Source organism: Vulpes vulpes, chromosome 16 (genome assembly GCF_048418805.1).
Source record: "Vulpes vulpes isolate BD-2025 chromosome 16, VulVul3, whole genome shotgun sequence".
In the NCBI taxonomy this organism is placed as follows: Eukaryota; Metazoa; Chordata; class Mammalia; order Carnivora; family Canidae; genus Vulpes; species Vulpes vulpes.
In genome coordinates this window covers 66,024,599-66,049,399 of record NC_132795.1, presented here as the reverse complement: position 1 = coordinate 66,049,399, position 24,801 = coordinate 66,024,599, and positions in this window count along the sequence as shown.

The window sequence follows — 24,801 nt, the reverse complement described above, 5'->3', positions numbered from 1 at the left end:
GCAGCCGTGTGGGCAGGGGGATGGGGAAGGCAAGGAAAAAGAGTACCCGGTCTCTCTGAAAATGGTCCCACCCTCATACTGGGTTTCCCTCTGAGCCCACTAGAGGACACACAATCTGAGGAAAAGGTGTCTCTATAGATGCAGTGAGGCCAACTTAGTGGACACCAGCAACAAAGGCCATAATGAAAGAATGTGAGGAGTCCACACAGGAGCAAAGAAGTTTCTCAGGGTCTAGGTGAGATTCACCCAGTTTTTCCATAAAGAATCAGGTGGGAATCCAAGCGGGGCTGAAGACCCAGCACTAATGAATCAATTGGAGGTAGAGAAACCAGTGATATCCTTGGGACAATCACAACTTAAAGCCTGTAGGCCGGTGTGTTAGTATTTCAACACAATGTTGAGCTTAAAAATCTTGCCCCCACCTATGTCCTCCAGAAGACAAGAGGCTGACGCCTAGAGAGCACTCTTTGTAAGCTGATGCCCATGAAAAGACACCACTGTTTGGCATCTTGGACAAAGGACTTGGCTCCATTGGTCTTAGCCCCACATCTCTGAGCATTTTAACTTCCTGTTTCACAGAAAGCAGCAGATGCCTCCATATGTCCCATGTCTAAGCATGGTCGAGAATAAACATTCAGAAATTTCACCTTCTGCAAAATGGGTTAAACTATTTTTTTTTCCAGGGGAGACTGGAGCTGTCAGTGCCAAGAGAGCCAAGCTACCCTTCATTTTTGTTTACAAACAGTGTCAAATAGGTCCTTGCATGTGATGACAACATAAAAAAAAAAAAAAGACAAATGCATTCTAATGATTCACTTGGTTAGAAATCATTGCAGAATCTTGAGACCTCACTAACCTTCCTTAGACTTCAGACTTCCAGAGTCTTTTGTCTGAAAACCCACTTAAAATGCACAGCAATTCCATACTGATTTGATAAGCTTTCCTCTTGCCACTTTCTGACACCCACAGGCCATCAGTCCGAAAGAGTTGCTGAGACTGTCTCCTCTTGTCCAGCATTGTCCTTCCTCAGCCACAGCCATGCTCTCTATGACCCCTAGGCTCCTTCCTGCAGGATGCGTTTGCACAAAGACCTCTCTCATAGCTGTTTCTCTCTGTCCCTAGAGGTCCCTGGGCTGAGTCCCTGGGTTGCAACCCAAGCCATGGCTAAATGCAGTGACACAATCGGGCTATTGTGTGAGCTGGAAGTCATCGGGAGGGCAGCAGGGGCCCAGAGCTGACTCATCAGGCACACCTGCCTGGTCCATTCGTCAGGGGTCTGGGGCAGGCAGAGCTTCCTGCAAACCCTGGCTCTTAGTCCATGCCTCTGCCCCCATGAGCACTAGCGGCATCTCTTCGGCCTCCTGCTGGCCCCTACTGCATTTTTTCTAGTCTTTCCTTCTCTCTACCAAAGCAAAGGCCAGAGCCCAGGCCCCAGGCCTGCTCCAGTTCTTGAGCCAGTCATGACCAGAGCTGGCCACCTATCTGGGAGTTCACACCCCACCCAGAGCTAATTGCCAGTTGGATCCAGTGCTCCCCATACCAGGGATGAGCTCCTTCCAGCCCATCATGACACCTTAAGGCTGCAGCGTTTTGAGCCACATGAAAAAGCTAGTCAGCTGGGCAACAGTCCTGGGTATCAAGGCTGATATGGCAAAGCTAGAGGTATGAAATGGAGCCCGAGGGTGACAGGCCCTGGTAGAGGGAGAAGGACAAGAAGTGAGCCCTGGGTACACCAGCACTTTCAAAGGGTTGAAAGTGGGAGCAAATGAAGTAACACAGGTGATGTCCAGAAAAGGCGATAATACAGAGGAGGGCAAGTGCCAGTGAGGCCTGGCGGAGACTGGGGTCCGGGATGGAGCAGTGCTCTAGGGCCCGCCATCCAGGGGAGCCAGAGTGCTAGGAGCAAGTTCCAGAAAGACAGGAGGCAGGCTGGAGAGGAAGTTCTTGAGGGAGTCAAGGCAGCTTTGAAATGAGCCTACTGGCTTGGCCCAGCTCCCTGTGGACGTGATCTACCAACAGTCACCACTAGCGCCATGTAGCCAAGAACTTGAAACATGGCACGCCCAAATGATGACATACCTAAGTGTTAAATACGTACCAAATTGTGAAGACACACCAAAAAAAAAAAAAAAAAATGATGTGAAATATCTCATTAATAAGTTTTTAAATCTATAAGATGTTGAAACAATAATATCTTGGGTTAAATAAAATACCTTACCAAAATGAATTCCAACTTCCTTCATTGCACTTTTTAAAGTATGTCTATTAGAACATTTAAAAAGACATAATTGGGTGGCAGTATGTCTCTCTGGGGCAATGTTTGCCTGGGCTGTTTACTCACCTGAATTCCCAGGTTCCCCAGCCCAGTCCCCTTCCGGCTTTCCCTCCCACATCTCTGACTGCTACATGATCCTGCTTTCAGAACACAATGTATCCCTGGCAAGAACAGGATGCTATGAAACATGAACAGTGACAGAACAGAACAGAACAACCTCTTGGAAATGACAAATAAGATGGCCTTAGTACTAGATTTATTAGAAGGGCTGTGTAATAATGTTGAGGACATCTTCTAGAAATGGAGAGAAGAGATAAGAAAACTGTAGGATATGCCAGAGCTAACAATCAACTATTAAGAATTCCTTCCCCAGTAAAAAAGGGGAAAGTGGTGGGAAGAACAATGTAGAAAGTTCTGGGAGGTGAAGGAGAGGAGATAGAAGTTCAGGTCAAAAAGCTACATTTAATCCCTCATACTAGGAAGTTGGTAGAAAATGTCTACACCTGAAAAACTGATAAAGAGCAGTATAACTGCATCATATTTAGCTATTTGGTCCAGAAGTCAATACTGAGTGATGGTCTGTAAAGAAAGGGACAATTGGTGGCACTTCAAGCCAGCCCACAGCTGCGGACCCTCAGCCCCATTCACATGACAGGACAAATATCAGTATAAAAGCCAAGCTTTTAGAGGATGCTGTAAAACAATATTTTTACGCATTTGACATGGAAAAATTACAAATAAGACACAAAAAGCAGAAATCTTGAAGGAAATAATAAACAAGGACAACTCCACTAGAAACCAGGATTTCCATTTCTCAGAAGACACAATCCAGAGAGAAAAATAAGGTCAGGTCATGAACTGGGAGAATATATGCTCAACACTTTCTCAACAATAAGAACTTACAAAAGGAAAAGAGAAACACTCAATTTAAAAAGGGTGCACATATACACAGGCAATTACACAAGAGGAAACATAATGGCCATATAAAAGGATGGTCATCCGGTCAGGGAACAGGGGAATGCAGATTAGAACCAAATTTTGATTCTGTTTCAGACCCGTAAGACAGTCCTGGTGTGTCAGTGCTGTGAGTCACCATGTACTGCTGGGAGGAAGGTCAACTGGTGCGACCTCCTAGGGAACCAACCAGCAATATCTAACCAAGGTCAATGTAACCATAGTATATGGCTGAGAAATCCACCATTAAACACACAGCAGGAAATTCCATATATATATGGCAAATATATATATATATATATATATATATATATACTACATATTTGTCTCTATATGCCTATATACACATATTTCCATAGTTTATATAATTGTAAAACAATATCATCTTCCATACATATAGATGGAATTTTGTGGCATATGCACAAGAATGTCTCATAACAACACCATTTATAATAAATAACAAAAACTATAAACAACTGAACATCCACAGATAATGAATGCACTAGCTAAACAAATAATAATGAATGACCACAGTCAGAAGAATCCAACGAATTTGCAATTTGAATTAAAAAAAAAAGTTGCAGTGGAATATATTTAGTGTAAGATGATTTATATGAAGTTTAAAAACAGGCAACACAGTGATACACAATAGTTAAAGCTTTATTTGTACAGTTACACATATGTAACAGAAATGGATAAAATGAGTCCCAGTGATTAATAACAAATTCAGAACAATTCCTGCGGGGCAAGGGAAGTAGACAGAACTGGATCAGGGAAACCCACAGGCCCTCCACCTGTATTGGCAACATTAATTCCTGAAGCCAAAGGGGGTACAGCAGTACAACTCTTTTACTTTCCTTTCTTTTTAAGACAGTTTTGAATTGTGAAATATAATATGCCCATTCAAAATGCATAAAAAAGTCCATGTACAGTTTAATATATTTATAAAGCAAATACCCACATAACTGCCACCCAGGTCAGCAAACAGAGCATTGCTTTTACCCCAGAAGCCCTGCCTGTAACTCTTCTCCATCAAAACACCCTCCTTCCCTCCAGAGGCAACCGCTATTCTGACCTCAATACCCTCCTCGATCTCTATAGTTTTTACCACCCGAGTGCAAATCCTTGAACAGTACAGTTTAGTTTAACCTGTTTTTTGACATTATATAAACGAAATTATACTGTATTATTTTGCATCTGGCTTCTTTTCCTCCACAATACATCAGTAAAAACACTGCATGTATGTGTATATGTGCACGCTTCATTTTTACCACTGGATAGTAAATCTATTGTGTTAACCTATTTAAAAAATGCATCTATATTATTCTGTTCTTGATGAATCTTTGCTGATTACTGGAAATGAATAGTGTTTTTAATTATCTAAATTTTAATGTGCCTCCTGAAAAGTTGTCTGTTTTAAAAAAAAATAAAATGGAGGAAAAAGCAAAACTGTTAAAAATAAGGAATTTTTTGCTGATTTCTTTCAGGGCACTAATTCTAGCTCAGGCAGTAATAGCATCATAGTGAATTTGTTTCCAAACCTCACTATTGTGTAGAACACCAGTGGTCCTGGTTCTGCTTTGGCAGCCATCAGAATCCCCTAGAAGGTTTGTAGAATTCTGGATCCCACCCCCAAGGTGTCTGACTTGTCGGTCTGATTGAGGTCTAGAAAATTGCATTTCTAATAGCAATCAAACTTTGAGAACAATTGCTGTAGACAATTCTTGTGCAGAAACTGGTAGGCATTCTGAACTTGAAACATCAAATCAGAAAAAATAACATGTGCATTTTTGTGTCACGAAATTACTTTAAAGACTTTTTACCTAAAAGCTCGTTGGCATCTGAACAGTGCCCTTGTCTGTGTGAAGATGAAATTTCAGTAGAGCTAAACCAGATTTGACTGAAGCAAGTAAGTGGCCTATTGCACTCAATTTCTCAAGCTGACTCTATTGTCTCAAAGGGTAATACGTGCAAAAAATGAGTTTATTCATTCTTGGGATATCCGTAATTGCTGCTTTTCTAACTCAGCGTGTTATGAGAAAAGCCATTAATGGGGAGTCTTTATGTATAGATTTGACTTGGGAGACGTTAGCAAGCTGTATTTGCAATCATTCACAGTCAGTGAGCATTTGGGGGAGCATTATTACTGATCGAGAATACTACTGCTCAAAACACAATCATGTAAAATTATGAAGCACTTTCTGGACATGAAAGTCAAAACTTTGTCAACATATTCTGACTCGATTTTATAACTGTACTTATCTAAGTTACCTCTGTCATGAGCAAATGTTATCCATGTATTACTCATTCATTCATTGAACAAATATTTATGAGAATCTGCTATATGCCAGATCCTGTTTTAAGTCTTGAGATCCATCAGGGTGGGGTGGGAACAGCAAAAATCCTCTGCATTCATGGAGCTTATATTCTAGCAAGAGGTGGAGACAAATTAAATCATAAATAGAGTAAGTGAGTAAAATGTCTATTTTATTAAAAGGTGGTCAGTGCTAGGAAAAAAACAGAGCAGGGAAAGGGGACTCAGGATTGTGGGGAGTTAAATAATGTGGTCAGAGTGGGTCTCATTGACAAGGTGATATTTTAACAAAGGCTTAAGTAAGGACCCAGCTATGTAGAAATTCAGGTAACAAATTTGGGTAACAGATGTACAGCAAACATGAAGGCCCTAATGTGGAAACCTGCCTGCTATCTTTCAACAGTTGTGTGAAGAACAGGCGCTCAGTGTGTCCGGAGCAGAGAGAGATGAGGATGGGGAAAGCCATAGTGTGTGAAGCCACGGCAAGGATCTTGGCTTTCAGGGCACGTGAAATGCAGGGTTTGATGCAGAGGGCAAATATGGCCTGATTTAGTCTTTTTTACAACAGTTTTATTGAGGTATCATTGATATACCATAAACTGCAAATATTTGTAAGTGTACAATTTAATGTGTGGACAGGTGAACACACCCACAAAAGCATCACCAAATCAAGCTCATGAATAGATTACCCCTGCCCCTTTGTAATTTCTCCCTCCCACCCCTCCTCCAAGTAAACACTCACCTCTTTTCCACCCCTTGCATTTTATAGAATCACAACACGTGTGCTCTCTTCTCTGGCTTATTTCAGTCGATATTTATTTAGTGATTCATCCAGCTCGTTGCATGTATCCATAGTTCATTCCCTTTTAGCGCAGAGTAGCGTTCCATCACACGGACATACCAAAATTTATCCTTTACCTGTTGGTGAACATTTGAATTGCTTCCAGTCTTTGACTATGTCAAGCAAAGCCACTGTCTGACATTGGTGCACAGACCTTTGTATGGATATATGCTTAGACTGGCAAGGCTGGGTCATATGGTAAGTGGATTTTCCGAAGTAGTTGTACGATTCTGCAGCCCCACCAGTTGCTCCACAGCCTCACAGCTGGCGAGGCCCATCTCTTACATTTTAGACATTCTGATAGGTGTGTAGTGTTAGCCCACAGTGGTTTTCATATGCATTTCTCTGATGATTATGATATGGAACATGTTTTCCTGCGCTTCTTCGCCATCCAAATATCTTCTTTGGTAAAGTATCTGTTCAAACTTTTGCCCCCAAACCAGGCTATTTGTTTTATTATTGAGCTTTTGAATCCTTTATTCTAATAGTCTTTTTCTGATATGACTGGCAATTATCTTCTGCCAGCCTGTGATCTGTCTTTTTATTCTATTAACTGTGTCATTCAAAGAGCAAAGATTAACTTTTTCTTTTATGGATCATTATTTTTGGTGTTGTAACTGAGAAATCTCGGCCTAACCCAAAGTCACAAAGATTTTCTTCTTGCTTTCTTCCAGAAATTTTATAGTCATACATTTCAGACTATCATCTACTTTGGGTTGACTTTTATATATGGTACAAGTTATGAATCAAAGTTTATTTTTTTGTATATATTAATATCTAATAGTTCCAGTACTGTTGGTTTAGATGACTAAATTCTCTTTGGATCTTTGTCAAAACTCAGTTGTATATATATGTGTATATGTGGGTCTATTTTTAAACTCTGTTCTATTTATCAGTGTTTATGCTGGTAACAGACTGTCTTGATTATTATGGTTTTATAATAATTCTAGAAATCGAGTAGCATCTATCCTCCAACTTTGTTCAATGTTATCATCTATTCTAGGTCCTTTGCATTTCCATATAGATTTTAGAATCAGCTTGTTAATTTCTACCACAAAAAAGTCTACTTTGATTTTGATTTGAGACTGTTCTTTTATTTTTTTTGAACAGCTGACATACAATGATATATGAGTTTCAGGTGCCTAATCTAGTGAATTGACAATTCTATGCATTATGCGATGTTGACTACCATAAACATGGTCACCATCTGTCACCATACAATGTTATTACCATAATATTGACTCTATTCCCTATGTGTTTTTTTAAAATTTGTTTATTTATAGTTGGTTTTTTTGTTTTTGTTTGTTTGTTTGTTTGTTTTTGTAATCTCTCTACCCAACGTGGGGCTCAAACCCATGACCCTGAAATCAAGAGTCTCATGGTCCTCTAACTGAGCCAGTCAGGTGCCTTTCCCTATGTGTTTTTAATCTATAGATCCATTTGGTGGAAAAGTGAGTCTTCCAGCCTATGAATAAGGTATATATCTTCATCAGTTTAAGTCTCTTTAATTTCAGCAAAGGTTTGTGGTTTCCAGTGTGGGGCCTTTCACATGTTTTGTCAGATTTGTCCCTACACTTTTTATATTTTTATGTGACATTAAGTCATATGGATCTTATTTCATTTCTGATTGTTGCTAGTATATAGATAGGTAACTGATCTATATCTTGATATTGTATGCTGCAATCTTGCTAAACTCATTCATTCTCATAGCTGATCTTTAGATTCCATCATATTTTTTATATAGACAGCCGTGTCATCTAGGACATAAAGTGGAGGTGGTTATCAGAACCTGGGGGCTGGGCTTACCTGATGGGCCCTGAGCCCATAAAGCCCCCGGAGGTAGACACAGGATGGAAAGAAGCTGCTGCTGGAGACAACACTCAAGGCTCCCTGCTTGGGCTCCCAGCACAGCCTCCAGTTGGTCATGTGCAGCAAAAACCAGGTGATGTAGTCATCTGAGCAAACAGCCTTCCCAGCCAGGTCTCCTGCCATAGAGAAAAGCAGATGAAGGACAAAGGAGGGAGATAATTGCAAAGGGGCCATCAAACAGCACAAACATTAAGATGTCAAGAATATGAGGAGGAACCAAAAGGGATGCTGGGCAAGGGCAATGGTGATGCAGGAGGGAAGTCACACTAACCCAGCGCCTGCAGGCAAATGAAGAAAATTCCAGGCAGGTGGAAATGATCAGTGGTGTTCAGTGCTGCAGAGAGGTCAAGAGAGGGGCTGAGAGATGACCTTAAGTGGGCCACATCATATAAAGGCCAGCAGTGGGGGACACTGGATGGGAGAGAGGAGGTGGGGAGGGACGTACAGACAGTTCTTCTGAGGCTTTGCGAGGAAGGGGAGCAGAGTAACAGGGCTGGAGCCTTAAGAGCTGGCAGGCTCAGGAAGCGTGTGTGCATGCACAAGAATGCACGCGTGTGCATGTGTGCTAGAAGTAGTAGCCGTATGTGTGTACGCTAATGAGAATCAGGCAGTCCCCCTTAAACCACTCAATAAATATGAATTAATTCAGACTCCCTGTGTCAGAGGACAGAGACCACCTCAAACTGAGGCGAAAGAGGGAGAAAGACAACGCTCCTGAGGTACAGAGCCAACCCCCGGCGCTGAGAGACTGGCAGGGGCGGGAAGTAAGAGAAACTGGAGGCCGGGTGCCCAGGGCCTCAGCACGGCCTCTCCTGGGGATGCCCTTCCCGCTTCCCTCGGCTTCCTTTTCACTCACTGTGGTCAGTGCTGTCCACGTGACAGAAATCACGGCCTCTGAGAGCTCCTGAGATATTTTTTTATGGCTTCAACCACTAGATTTGATGCAACTGTCTTGGGTTACAGCCCAGAGATTCAAGAGGGGCTCCCCGATTGGCTCAGACTAGGGAGCTGCTTATTCCTGGAGCAACGACCCGTGGCCTTCGGTGGCCGAGACGCCTCATAAAACGGTCCCTCGTGGAGGGTGGAAGGTGGAGGGTGGAGAGTGGAGGGTGGAGGGGCGGGGAGGCGCCCGGCAGAAAATAGGACCTCGGCAAAGACCAGCGCTCAAGACAAAACAGTCCTGGGGTTGGAATTTGTCAGCAGGTGGCTGGTTCCAGCTGGTTCTCAGCCAGTAGAAATACGTTTCCAGAGCTCTGGGGGATTATGCCAACTATGAAGATAAAAGTGGATGGAGGGGATCCCTGGGTGGCGCAGCGGTTTAGCGCCTGCCTTTGGCCCAGGGCGCGATCCTGGAGACCCGGGATCGAATCCCACGTCGGGCTCCCGGTGCATGGAGCCTGCTTCTCGCTCTGCCTGTGTCTCTGCCTCTCTCTCTCTCTCTCTCTCTCTCTCTCCGTGTGACTATCATAAATAAATAAAAAATTTTTTTTAAAAAAGTGGATGGAGTGGGCAGCCCTGGTGGCTCAGTGGTTTAGCGCCACCTTTGGCCCAGGGTGTGATCCTGGAGACCCGGGATCGAGGCCCACATCGGGCTCCCTGCATGGAGCCTGCTTCTCCCTCTGCCAGTCTCTCTCTCTCTCTCTCTCTCTCTCATGAATAAATAAATAAAATCTTTAAAAAAAAAAAAAAAAAGTGGATGGAGTCAGGAGGGGTAAACTGAGGAAGCCGGACACCGGCTCCTCCGCGTGTCTCCCAATGCAGGTCGGGCGGTGTCCCAGTGCCCTCCCAGGCTGCTGGGGCGCGCAAGTGAAAGCCCCGTCCCCCCCCCCCCCCCCCCAGGACTCGAGACATCACTTAGGATCCCCGTCCCGAGTCAAAGGGGGAGGTTAAGTTTGGAAAGAGCCAAATAGCCAGAAAGGCAGAGGCGGAGCCCCGACTTCAGCTGGTGTGCAGGGAGCAGGGGTGCGCCGCCGTCAGCCCCGGGTGTGGGGCTGTTGCTCATCCTGCAGCCCCTCCCTGGTGGCCGGGAATGTGACCTGCTTCTGCGGAGCGGCTTTGAGCGAGCCGGGGAGCTCCTCCCGGGGTGTCCAGGCAGGGCCCGTGGGACACCCTGTTCGGCCTCAGCCGGCTCGAGCGCACTCTCCGTCGGCAGCCGAGCCTCGGGAAGGAACGCGGGGGGATGCGGCGGCTGCCCTGGGCGGGGACCCCCAGCCCCCTGCCCCGGGCCCAGCCTCGCCCCGCGTCCGGGCGGCGCAGCCAGCCGGCCCCAAGCCCCGGGAGAGGGGCGCCTGCTGCTGTCAGACCCGGCAGGGATCCCACCTCCCCACGTTGCGGAGGAAGAAAGCAGAGGATAGAAGCCGTAGGGAGACCTTCGGAGGCCCCTTCTTGAACAGTGACTGAGTCCTGGTACGCACGAGGTGCTTAGTGCATTGGCTCAGAATGCTGTTGCATAGAACCTCGAGAAATGGTCCTGGATTGAAACCTACAGCCGATCCTTGAACCACACAGGTCGACATAGACGCAGATTTTTTTTTTCAGTAAATATAGTAGAATACTGTAAGCGTATTTTCCTTATGATATCGCTAATAACATTTTCTTTTCTCTAGCTTACTTTATTGTAAGAATACAGTATTATAATACATATAACACACAAACTATGTGTTAACTGTTTATGTGATCAGTAAGGCTTCTAATCAACTATAGGCTATTAGTAAAGTTTTGAGAGAGTCAAAAGTTATGCATGGATTTTTTTTTTTTTTTTGAAAGACAGAAAGCAAAGGGGCAAAGGATGCAAGAGAGAGAATATGAAGCATACCCAGCATGGAGCCCAACGTGAGGCTCTATCTCATGACCCTGAGATCATGAGTCAAAATCAAGAGTCCGAGGCTTAACCATCTAATCCACCCAAGCACCCCATACATGGATTTTTGACTGCTGGGGATCAACATCCCTAATCCCCTCTGCTATTTAAGGGTAAATTGTATTTTATTCCTTTTTTTTTTTTTAAGATTGTATTTATTTATTCATGAGAGACACACAGAGGCAGAGACCTAGCCTGATGCAGGACTTGATCCCAGGACCCCGGAATCATGCTCAATCATTGAGCCATCAAGGAGCCCTTGTATCTGATTCCAATTGGAGACTCCTCCCCCTTTACTCCCCTTTACCCACATGTGCATTGAGCCATCACAGGACATGAACAGTACAGTGAGGCCACCAAGAAGCAGTCATTTCTATTATTGGAACCTGGGGGAGAACAGCATCCAAGAAATCTTACAGAAGCCTTGTGGCCATTTCCTCATGTATCAAGAAAATGTGAAAGCCATCTCCTAAGGACCAAATTTATACTGATCGATGAAGTGCTTCGCCAATTTAGACAGTAAGAGGTTGTTTAATTATAGCAGAGTACTGGTGCATATTACATCAAACATTTGTTTTACATCTGAAAGCCCTGGAAATGGAAATTAATAGATTCACGCAGGAATGCACTTACTTGCGGAGGCCCAGTGATTCCGAGTAGACCAGCAATTACTCATTTTCCTTTGAATTCATTTCTGTGATGGAAACACAAAAAGTGATTTCAAGAAGGAAAATCGTTGCATGGAAATCTGGCATGTTTTCACAAGGACTGAATTGCTCTTTTGTTTCCTGTCCCGCAATATGAGATTGTCAGCTGAAACTGGGTCTCTGCTGTGTTAGCAGAGGCAGAGAAGGCTCTGGCATCCAGCGATGGCCCTGCCCTGCAACCAGCCACCAAGGAGTTTCCAGTATTTGGAAGAGAGCAGAAAGCAAGTCCTCTGGAGAACAGGGGCACTGCCAACATGAGGATAATAAGGGAGCATTCCAAAGGAGAGACAGCTGGCAGACATGGTCCTCCACGAATCGGGATCAAACATTAATTTCATTGTTATGAAGATAAAAGAACAAAAGGGATTAAAGAATTATACCAGATAAGGCCAGGACTTCTTTTTTTAAAAAAACCCAAGTCATTAACTCTGGGAAACAAACTGAGGGTCACTGAAGGAGAGGTGGGGGGGATGGGGTGACTGGGTGGTGAACATTAAGGAGGGCACGTGATGTGATAAGCATTGGGTGTTCTATGCAACTGATGAATCACTAAATTCTACCCCTGAAACTAATAATACACTATATGTTAATTAATTGAATTTAAATAAAATAAATTAAAATAAGATAAAATCCACATCAATTTTGTATGTGCAGACCCTGTAGGAGCTCGATTTTCTGGCCCCCATTAAGCCCATGCCTGGCACAGTGTTGCTGTTCTGTTTATGAAAAATGTTAAGTGATGAAGCCAGGGAGATTGAATTAAGAGAAAGAAAATACCTGGATGGCAAGACCAACCTATAGGTGATTTTTTTTTTTTTTTTTTTAAGTGAGCCAGATGTGGGAAGCCAATGGCAGGAGCTGGAAGTTTAGCTGTGGTCTGAACTGGGAGGGGCCTCAGAGTTTCAGGGGTGAGGTGGAGGAAAGGGACTGGGATAGAACATAATAGCAGCCAATGTTAGCAAGATGGATTGAAGTAAATGAGCTTCTTGGCCCCCTTCCAGCCGTCCCTCAGCCCCAGCCTGCAGTGGCTTACTGCCACCAGGCCACAGACAGGCTCTATCCTCCACTGCCCCACACTCTGGGCAGGTTAGAGCTTGGATATGAAATAATAGAAATGATGATTATTGAGTAAGGTCCTTAATCCAACAGTTTGTAAATCTTCCAAGCTATCTGTTGGAAATTGATTATATTTTTCCGCAGAGGTGAATGAATTAGGCATTGATATAAAGCTCTCTTGCTTACTCCCAGTATACAAATTACATATATATTTTTAAATCTCCTGTGATCATATAAATCAGAGGACAATTAAGTTCTCCCGAGGCCTGGGGGACAGAATATCAAAACCAGGCAGAGAAATATGGTCTTACCTGGTTGAATAACAGCAAATTCCTCTCGCTATTAAATCAAGCGCCATTTTGCCAAATGCCAGTGAGCAAAGTATTCTAGAAACTAGAGGCAGCTGTGGTTTTCTCTCAGACCCAGAGTGGTGTGCCTGGTAACCCTGGCCACTTCCAGAGAAGGAGAGGATGCGGGTGGTGCCAGAAGTCACGGAGCCCACACAGCCTCTCTGATGCATGTTTGCGGATGCTCAAACAAGGTGTGGGGACTCTGTCCTCAGTAGAGTTAGAGTCACATAAAATGTTGGCACTCTTAAGGGTGCCTGAGTGGCTCAGTCGCTTAAGGGTCCAACTCTGGGTTTCCGCTCAGGTCGTGACCTCATGGGTGGTGAGATCAAGTCTGGAGTTGGGCTCCATACTCAGTGGGAAGTCTACTTGAAGATTCTCTCCCTCTACCCCTCCTGCCACTCATGCATGCACTCTCTCTCTAATAAATAAATAAATCTTTAAAAAATATATTTGACTCTTAGGGAGTCGCAATATCTATTAATACATAAAGGCTCTGAACATTCTTGCAACATGGAAAAGGTAACTTCGGCTGGTCCAGCATGCATCAAGTTTACTCACATGGTTTTGCGTATTATACGACAGAGCACAAAGAGAAGCAGCCAATTGGAAGATGTGCCTAGACTCTGTTTATGGGTGAGGAGCTCTCCGCACAGAATCTCTGCAGGTCATTTTTGGAGTCAACTTCCCAAGGCCCTTTTTAGAGGAGTCCCTGTGGGAGGAATATTTTTGACTCAAGTGGCATCTGCTTGGGTGGTCTCTGATTCTGGAGACTCAAGAGAGCCTGAAGGTTCAGCATGGGGAGTCCAAAAAAGACAATTCTGGAAGCTCCTCAGGGCTCTTCCTGGGGTCTTGGTTTAAGAAAAATTGTGAAAGGGAATCTTAGGTTTCCTTCTAGGTCAGTGCTGGTTTAGTAGAAAAAAATGTAAGCCACAGATAGAATTCAAAATTTCCTAATAGCCACATATAATTGCAATTAACTTTAATAACATATTTTATTTAGATCAACAAAATATTTTACTTAAAGATGTATTCAATATAAAAAAAATTAATGAGATAGCTTTTTTTTTTTAAGTAAGTCTTTGAAATCCAGTATGTACTTGACACTTATGACATATGGAAGCCCAGGCTGGCCACAGAGCCACACATGGCAGTGGCTACCGTTATGGGACAGCCTAGCTCTAGATCAGCAAGCAGCAGTGTCCGTGCAATAAAGGAAACTGGCTTCCAGCCTTACTCCACTGTTTGAAAATGTTTGGGTTCAATTCTGACTTCCTCTCTATGGTGGTTAATTTTGTGTCAACTTGACTTTGCTAAGGAAACCCCCTTAGCTGGAAGACATTCTTTCTGGGTGTGTCTGTGAGAGCATTTCCAGAAGAGATTAGGATTTGAATCTGTAGATGAATAAAAAAAGATTGCCGTCACCAACACCTGTGGATGGGCATCATCCAATCCTTGAGGGCCTGAATAGGACAAAAAGTTGGAGAAAGGGCAAATTTGCTATCTGAGCTGGATGTCCATCACCTCCTGTCTTCGGACATCGGCACTCCAGTTTTGGGTGCTTCTGATCGGCCCAGGACCTACACTACTAGCCCCTGGTACCCAGGCTATCAGACTTGGGCTAAGTTACACCACCTGCTTTCCTGGTTCTCCAGCTCGCAGGAAGCAGACTGTGGGGCTTCACAGCCTCCACAACTGTGTGAACCAGTTCCTACAACAAATCTCAATCTATATATCTCTGTGTATCCTACTGGGTCTGCTTCTCTGGAGAACCCTGGCTAATACAGCCTCTAAAACAGGAAATCTCAAGGGTGAGAACTCTTACTCATCACAGAATCCTCTGGGCCTTGGCATTTTATCAAGATGTGGTTCATCAAATACATACATTTGTTTTGTTCTTTCCTTTTCAGAAAGTATCTTGTGATCTCTGTTTCCTCAATAACACCGCACGCCCTGCTGCTTCTTGGCACATATGCGTTTAGCACCCTCTCTTAAGAGGAGACTTGGGATTTGTCTCTGCCTGAACTACTCCTTGTGTCTCCTGGACTGTGGCTACCCAGGATTGTCTCACATGGAGCAGGCAATCAGTTTCTGTTGAAGCAGAGGTAACTGAATTGTTTTCAGCATGATGCAGGAAACCGAACAGGCATTGAAAATTGGACAGACCCAGGTCTGAGCCCTATTAAGGGTGCATGTTTGAATATGACAAAATCGTCCCCTTCATTACTCAGATATTTATTTAGTGGTGTCAAAAAGAAAATCGCAGGCCCCAAATGACATCACTTAGATTAAGGCCCCAAGTCAGAAAACCAGGACTTAATACCTAACCTACCAGTGTTGTCAAGCTCTCAGGGAATGTAACCTTTAACTAGTTGACATGGAATTTCCCGATCAATACTGGGAAATTTGCTGATAGGCCCATCTTCTCCCCTTAGGAGGACAACCTTGCCTAAACAAGGAACTCCTTGCTAATAAATTCCTTTCTTCTCCTTCCTCTTTTTTTTTTTTTTTTTTTTTTTTTTTTATGTCCTCTCTTTGTCTTTAAAAACCTTTCTTTCATTTAGCTCAGAGGAGCTCCCCTGCTAGGTGGGATGCCGCCTGATTCAGGAATTGTTAAGAACGCCAATTAGATATCCCAATCACTCAGTTGAATTTTGTTTTTTAACAGTGACCTCCATTTCCTAGCCCTGCTGAGGAGAGAGGTCTGTGTTGGTGTCTTCACTGGGGCCTCATCAGGGGAACCATGGTTCTCCCTGGGACCAAGCCCCTGGAACTCCACCCAGTCACTGTCATCTGCTCTGGTGGTTGCTACAGAAGCAGGGACCCAGCAGTAGGTCATCTGTGGGCTCAGCTCAGAGCAGTGAGCTCACAGCCAACACCAAGGACTGCTGTTCACCTCTTTCCTTACCTCGACATCTCTGGATCGCAGCCTGGTTTCCTGGCTATGTGGAGTACTAGCCCACAGAAAGCCAAGGGTGTCTGAATGGTTCTTTGGGCATCAGGCCTAGCATGTAGTTAGGCAAAGAGCAGAAACTCATGGCTGCCTAGAGGGCACAGAGGTCACCCAACCATGCTCCCCATTTCCCACCACTGCTTTCTACCTTTTTTACCAAGACGCCCTCACCACCCGGAAATCCTACAAGACCAAGTTCCTGATCAATTTATATTCTAGCTTTCCTTTTGAAACAAGAGGGAGAAGGCCTGCCTCAGCCTCCTAGGGTTGTTTGGAGAGAAACATGCATCAGCAGGAGGAAGTTATTTAGTGGCAGTGTAGATAGAGGTGTCCAGGTGTGGCCTGGAAAGGGAAGGACAGCCTACAGGCCCTAAGCAAGCCCTTCCTGCTCTTTGTTTTCTAGAACCAAAGTGCAATGGACAGACTTAAAGGCTTTCCCTTGACAAGGCAAGACTTCCAAGCAGCCAGAAGAGTCCCAGTCATGGCCAGCACTTCTGAGCTCCAGTTCAGGCCTGGTGGCGACCACTGACTGGCTTTCCCCACTGAGGAACAGGGGAGCAGGACACAGTTTCCCCACTGCCCAGAGCTTTGAAGCATGGGGGATGTCCACTGTTCACACAGGGGCTCCCACATCGCCTCAAGGGTCCAGGGTCAACTCTACCATGGTGACCCACCCAGGCTCGCCAGGTCCCTTCTGCTTCACACCCTGTCTCAGGCTCATTTTACTACTTTATCCTACTTTTGTTATTGTTGTTGGGGTTTTGTTGTTGTTGTTGTCTTTAAAGATTTTATTTATTTATTTGTGAGAGGGAGAATACAAGCAGGGGGATTAACAGAGGGAGAAAGAGAGGCAGGCTCTCCACTGAGCAGGGAACCTGACACGGGACTGGATCCCAGGACCCCAGATCATGACCTGAGCCGAAAGCAGACCCTTAACCAACCCAGCGCCCCACTTCTGTTGTTTTTAAGCAAATCTTCAGGAAAGCAGGATAGGGAAATAGAGAGATGGGGAAAACCGAGTGACCCTGCTACTATTTGACAGGCTTAACATGTATTGGAGTAAAGAGCCTAAAATTAATGTCAGAAAAAAATTTTATTTCAAAAGAAGTGGTCTTGGAGCAAATCGCGACTGGAACTCTGGGAAGGGGTGCTCTAACTCGGGCTCGTGTGGGTGGGGTGACCACCCCAGCCCTTGAGGGTCTCCCAGGGGCGGGGGGGGGGGCTGGGGGCTGCGGCTCCATGCCCTCAACCACTGTGCTCTATCTGCTCATCAAACAGCCACACCTTCAATATGAAAGTGTTTTTCTGTGGGGAGATTGATTTTTAAAAACACACTATCTAGCTTTTTATGATCTCCTTTTTTCTGCGAACATGGGGCCTGGGAATACTGGCTCCCCTTGAGAAGCCCCGGCTTCATGCTGTATCCGGTCAAGGCCCGAATCCATAGTGAGCTGGGCACAATACTTTGGGTCTGCCATGATTTTTCCAGAGCCTTTTCTGTGATCCCACTTCCAGGAATTACAGAGGTTTCTTCTATCTGGAAGAGAGACTTGCCAGGTGAGGGGATGGCCATTGACCAAGAACCTAGCATCTACCAAACTGCAGGGAGGAATAAAAAAGCCTTGTGACTTCCTGAAACCAACGGCTGGACCCATTGTTTAGACTTCATCCCACACTGGCCTCCTTTCTGACCCACAGGTTTATACTCCTGAGGAGCATGTGGCCAAAACAATAGGTTTGGTTTTTTCCCCTTCCAAAAGAGGAAGAAGGCCCATATGGCTGAGCTGGCCAGTGTCTGTTCGGCCTGCCCCCCTTCCTGCTGCCCTTGGGGCCGGTGCGATGCCTGCTGCTGGTGGCTGATGTTCTCACAGATGTTGGGAGCAAGGATTCCCTGGTCCCCTCAATGTCCTTCTAGCCAGACTAAGAATCAAACTGACAGAGACAGATAATTAGAGAAAAATAAATTTTAATTTCTTACATATTAGGCATCCACACAGACGTGGAAACTCCAGAGACAGGTAAAAATGAGGCATTGATGTCATCCTGAACTAAGGAGAAGGAGGGCAGGAGTCTGGGACTTCAAAGGGAAGGAATGCAATTCAGCAGAGAGATGAAAATGTGTAAATGTGTGGTCAACTGTGTGTTTGTTGGACGCCCTCAGAAACAAGGGGACACAGAGGACTTTGATCAGACAGGCCTTGCTAGGTTCCTCCTCCCTGTCTCCCACACCTCATTCACAGTCTGATGGAGTGATCTATGGGGATAGCTCCCTACCTGGAACAGGTCCTCTATCTCTATTCCTTTTAGGCAATTGTGGAGGGAGGTAAAGAGCTTTTCCTGAATTTGCTGGGTTTCAGTTGCCTTTTTAACTCAAAATAGTCTTCATGGCTAAGTGACCCATCTTGAGGCACCTGCCCTCGGCCCCTCCACAGAACAAGGCAATCCACTGATGTCACCAGAGGGAATACGGTTACAGAAAACTCCTGATCTCTGAAGTTCTGCGAGGATGTCACTGAAAAGCAACATCCAGGTCATGAGTCCTTAAAAACAACTGCAAGAATAAGACTATGGATTTGGGGAGACTAATAATCCAAATACAAGGCAACTCCAGATGACCAGCTCCATTGGAGCTGGGGCCAAGTGTGCAAGGTCTAAGAGGCTGCAGAAGGACAAGGAGGAATTTCTCCACACACTTGCTCCAAAGGAAATTAGAAAGCTTGGAGGTACTAGCTTTGACTGGATTCAGCCTGAGGGGCTCCGATGCCTTTACATTCTTAAGCTACCCCTGTGGCCTGTCCTCACTTTGAGGATGGAGATGGCATAGACAAGGAGCAGAAGGATAGATTTACTTGGTGGCCACAGAAATACCGTAGCCATTACTTATTCCTTGGACTTGGAGACATGCTAAGGAGATTAGGAAGGATGCTTGAGAAAGAAACGTAATGGTGGGAGTGCTCGCGCCTCCTTCATCCATTATTCTAGAGTATTCATTTAGTGACTGCTTGTGTGCCAAAGTGCTAGGCAGTCAGGAGGCAGTGTTGGGAGAAACCAGGCCCCCACACTATCCTCTGAAGCTTACCTTCCAGGATGGGAGGTGGTCAGAAATCACATCTGCCCTCCAGTCCTAGAATTCTCTGGAGCCTTGAGGGAGGCAGCTTGGGGACAGAGAGTTAACAGCATGTGATGAAGCTGGAGGAACAATTTGAGACTTCATTATTCCAAGAGGTGGAAGATAGAGCATAGAGAGACCCCAGCCTCTTGCACCAGGGTGGGGTAACCCTGGTTTTTGGCCCAGATGTGGAGACCAGCAAGGAGCAAACAGAGAACAAAGGGGCAGTGCCTTTGCCTCTAGGCAACCACACCTACAGGGGCCTCCTCTATAAGATAAAATAGCAGATGGGGACACCTGCAGTTTCCTACCAATTTAGTAATTCTAGATAAATTCAGGAACAATTGATCCATAATAGAGAGTTAAGGGAAAATTAAGGATCCCGAGATCATTAAAAAAGGTTCTCAGCTTGTCATACAGAGCGATCAATGAAAGCTGATCTCTTCCATTAAAAGAAGCCAAAGGCATTGGGGTGGAAGGTGGTATCATAAGGTCTAACTGGGCATTCCGGAAGTTTCACAGCTGAAATGGATCCCGTCCATCACCTGACCCGCCACCTGACTTTCTTACAGAAGAGTGCAGTGACATCCAGGGTGAGGGAGATGTGCCCAAGGCCCAAGAAGCCAAGTTTGGCTCTACCACCCCGAGACTGTGCTTTGCTAAACTGGCAAAAATGCCACTGCAGACCGAGAGAATGCGATTCTTTGATCTTGCTGACACCACTGTCGCCCTCAGGGCCAGCATTTTGAAGGCAGCTTTCAGAAACAAAGGTTTTCTCTGATGACCTTAGAGAAGTGAAATCAGCCTGGAGGGGGGAAAAAAATCTCCACCCAAGCTCCATTTAATGGAGTAAAGATCTTTTTAAGACAATGAAAGACAGAATAGCTTAAAAATCATAATATTTTATTTAAAAGAAGATTGGATCAGAAATGTAAAAGCCTGCTCAGAAACAATAGGGCAATTAGAAAGTTGTTTATGCAGTTAGTGATGCAAATGTGATATTTCAAAATGCCCCTGACTCTTAGTTACTGGAATAAACTTAGATTCAATCTAGCCTGAATCAGATTTTCCTCCTGAGATCAGTATGTTGCATCTCTCCAACCTGAAAGCCGAAAGCTTTAGAAGTTCTCAGGAAATGACAGTTAGATGGGTTAAGTGTAACTCTTAGTAACACACCTTCTCCTCTCAACTAAAAATTTCCTTGTATTTGAAAAAAAAAAAAAACCAAAAACCCTCTCCTTCCCCCACCAACTATAGTTAAGCTCTTGAAGATATAATTGGCATTTGTCAAACCTTTCAAAATGATATCTAAAGCTTCTCTTGCTTCTTGTCGATAGTTTGACAGCCAGTTTCTGGTCTTCTGGAAGAAGCTCACATCAGGCCACCTCTAGTTTTGATGCCTCACCCCGCCCCTTGCTGCTCACCCCCAGAGAACACCAGAAAGTCAAGATTGAGAAGCTAACCCCATTATGCTTGCCCACCTCAAATCATTCATTGACTGTGGCAAGGAGTGTCTGGCTACTTGCAGGGCAAATCCCTGTCACACTAGGCAGATGTGGGGACTTTATTTTTCTTGTAGCTGCGAAGGTGGCATATTTGGAATAGAGGGGTCCAACTACAAGATACTTTTCTTAGAAGTTCGGCTACCCAATAACTGACAGCGATGGAGTGTGATATTCCCTTCTGGATATCATCATGCACCTGCTATGTGGATCAAGTCTTCTGTCCAGACACCCCACCCAACATGCACACTCACACATGCACACTCACACACACACTTGCATTCCTCTACCAATACACACTGCCCCCCTCCAACACACATACTTTTCAACAGAACAGCCCCCAACCTCATCTCCCCATGATCCCAACCCCTTGTTGGGTTACCCTTGTAAGACCTTCCTAGATGTTTTCAAGCTTGGATGACCCAACTAATAAGCAGCTTAATTGAGAAACAGATTCCCAGTCTTACATTTCTCAGACCCTGGGAGCAAGTGTCACCTTTGCCAATGTTGCCGTCGTCTTCCAGTGAGCCGACAGGAGCTCAGGATCATCTCATACTTCTCATTCCACAAGAAGCTACCATGTTCTGCTATGCCTTCCTCTTCATGCTGGCACACTGTCGTTAGGCTTGCCCCTTGCTATCATTCACGTCCAAGTTTGGTTTTCTATTTAAGGAGAATCTTAGCTGGTTTCCTTGTCCCTAGTTTCTATCCACTAAAATCTATCCAGGACTCTGTTCAGTCAGAGGAGTTTTACAAATTTCACATCTGTAGTTACTTCTCACCCAACTATTGATGGCTCCCAATTACCTGTAGCATGAGAGTAACTCGGTAGGTTACTCTGGCCCTTGGGGGCCTCCACGAGCAGCCGTTGTCTTCTCGGAGGCTGTGTAGTAGGGTGAATAAGACTGAATTTTCTGGACCAAGCAGGGCTCAGCCTTTTTCCCAGCTCTGCCACTCACTGATTGGTGACCTTTGGGCCTTAGATTTCTCACCCATAAAATAATAACAGCCACTATTATTGAGTGCCTCTTGTATGCCAGGCCCTGGCTTAAGCTCCTGTGAAGAACTGATCTGGCCAAAGTGCCCATCCACAGGGTCAAGTCGTGTTTTTATTCTTGCTGGTGTTTTCAGTTGATCTAGGGAGACTGTGGTGATCAAAGATGGGTGGGAGGAACAGGGCAGCGTTTTTGAATCAGCCCCACCTCATCTTTTCCACTGGGCAGAAGGTTATAGTGAGGGCAATTATCAGACTGACTCCTGAAATGTTCCTCATTAGAAAGCCCAGAGGAGTCAGATGAGCTCTTGGCACAAGTTTGGGGAAGTCCACGTTTCCCTGTGCTCTGGGCCCTCTGACAACTCTTACACAAAGGGTTTCCTGAAGGCAGATGTGGTGATATATGAGGGCCTGGACCTTCCCATCTTAGAATTCGATATGGCAGGGGAATCCTCCATGAAATGGCAGAGGCTAGAACATCGGGAGTTGAAGTCACCATTCCAGAACGTGCTAGGCTGCTGGGTTCACCTTGTTCTTATATCATTCCTAGTCATCACTAATTTCAGCAGTGAAATATTATTTCTGATATCTCTCAAGCTAATTTTTAAACAAGCTCTAATGTACGTACTTGAATAGAAGAATGGAAGTGCTGGTCACAACCTCTGCTGGATGCAGGGTCCTGGTCAGGGCCTTTCAGATGCATTTAAAATACAAATCGGGAGTCGATTAAAACTACCATGGTGGAATGTTCCAAAGTAAATGGTAAGCAACATGGAAACACTTTCATATTCTACTAGTAAGCCTCACAACAACCCTGGAAGATGGGCATCATGACCTCCATTTCAGAGGCTCCCAAGTTTAAGCAACCTATCCCAAGATAAGACAACTGGCAATCCATGGAGTGGAAGTGCCGACATGGTCTGCCTGACTGCAGGGCTCCCACTTTTTATCACATCACACAGCTTCTCAGTGCCTGACTGTGCTGGCACAGAGAGAGCGACCATCACTGACCTCTGAGGATGCACGGCCTGTCAAACCCTACCTTGAAAATGTGTGCTGAATCCAGCCACTCGCCTCCTCATAGTCTTGGTCATCGTAGCCCTCTGTCTCCGGAGCTCACCCCAGAACCTTCCACCCGATGTCCTTCTTTCCCACTAATGAGCTTGCCCCCTAGAAAATCAGAAGGATCCTTCAGAAGTAAAAATTATATGAGGTCATGGCCCTGCTCAGATCCCCTCATGGCTTCTCATCACATTTAAAATATAATCCAAAATTCTCCCTGTGACCCAGTCCCTGGCCACTTGCTCCAGCCTTATCCAGATAGCTCTTGCCTGCTTTGTTGTGTTTCCACCAGAGCATCTGACTTGCTCTTCCTTCATCGTCTTCTTCTTCTTCTTCTTTTTGTAGTTTAACTGACCACAATGGTATATTAGTTTCAAGTGTAAGACAGAGTGATTCCACAAGTCTATACCTTATGCTATGTTCACCATGAGTGTAGCTCCCATCTGTCACCTGACGATGCTACTATAGTACCATTTACTGGACCCCCTATGCTGCACCTTTCCTCCCCGTGACTTATTGATTCCATAACTGGAATGGAATGTGTACCCACACTTACTGTTCCCATCCTGCCTCCCCCAAACCCAACCTGCTGTTCTTGAACCCATTCACTCCACTTCCACACCTGGCAGTATGCGTGTCTTCTCCATGCCCGTACTGTGCTGCCATGTCTGGCCTCCATGCTGTTCCCTGTTTAAAGGTCCACTCCTGAGAGAAGCCTACACTGAAGCAGTACCCAACTTCTTACCTCTCTAGATGTGTCCTTGCTTTACTTGGAGTCACAGCACTTATCACTGCCTGACACTGTGATGTATACTCATTTGTTTAGTCACTTACTGTTTTCCGCCAACCTGGGAAGGTAAGTACCATAAAGGGAGAGATTTGTCTTATTTGTTTACTGCTCTATTTCTGGTGTCTGGAGTACATGTCTGGCAAGTAGTAAAGTTATGGAAGGTTTTTTCAAACAAATAAATAAAAGAACGTGCAAAATCCTGGAAACTGTTACATCTAACAAATCGCAATGTGCAAATTTCAATGATAGTGGACCTTATTCTACAAATTTCTAACATTCAGTGGTGGGTATTTTTCATACCCACCCACATCTGGTTCTCTTCTCATTCCATGCACTAGGAAGATTAAAGTACTAGGTGGGACGAGTGATGAGTTTTGGTCAATGGGTTGAGAGCAGAGGTGACTTAAGCTGTTTCCAGTCAAAGATTTTGACTCTGGTTCAAGAACCTCTAGAACTCTCTTTTCCATGAATATTGAGCTTCCAGATGGTGCAGGATTAAAACAGTAGGGTCTCTGTCAGCCTAGGTCCCCATGTGACTGTATGAGCCAAGGTTCCCTACCAGCCCACTTCAGATGTGCACTACAAGTGAAAAATAAACTTTTAAAATGCTAAACCACCCAGATTTGGGGCTCTGTCTTTACCAGATTCTCCCCTAAACCAATCTATATACACATTCCATACAGATAAGACGGGAAAAGAAGAGTAACTGACAGAGTTCACAGGTTTCATTTGGGATCACCTGCTATTGCAAGGATGACAATAAACTCTGGAGTGTATAGTGAAGTGATACCTTGCCTTTCTATTGGGAAGACTCAGTTCAGGAGCATGGAGCAGGGAGTCCAATAACATCATGAATTAAAATTACCTAGCAGACTAGCTCACAGAGATAGTGTAGAGTAGGTGTAACCTGGGTCTGAGTCCAGGTCACTGAAGTATCTTTCTGCATTAAGAACAGTAGGGATACTGGGCCTCACCACTTATGAAAGCCATTGGACTTTAAAAAGGTCCTCTGAATAACATAGAGTGATTGACAATTGGAAAGGAATATATCATTGATCATAAGGGCCTCCTGCTGTTGTGTTTGTTCCTCCCCAACCCCAACCCTACCCACAGACATCCATAAACTTGAGAGAACTTGATAGAATCAGGGATCATGGCTCAAGGTTGA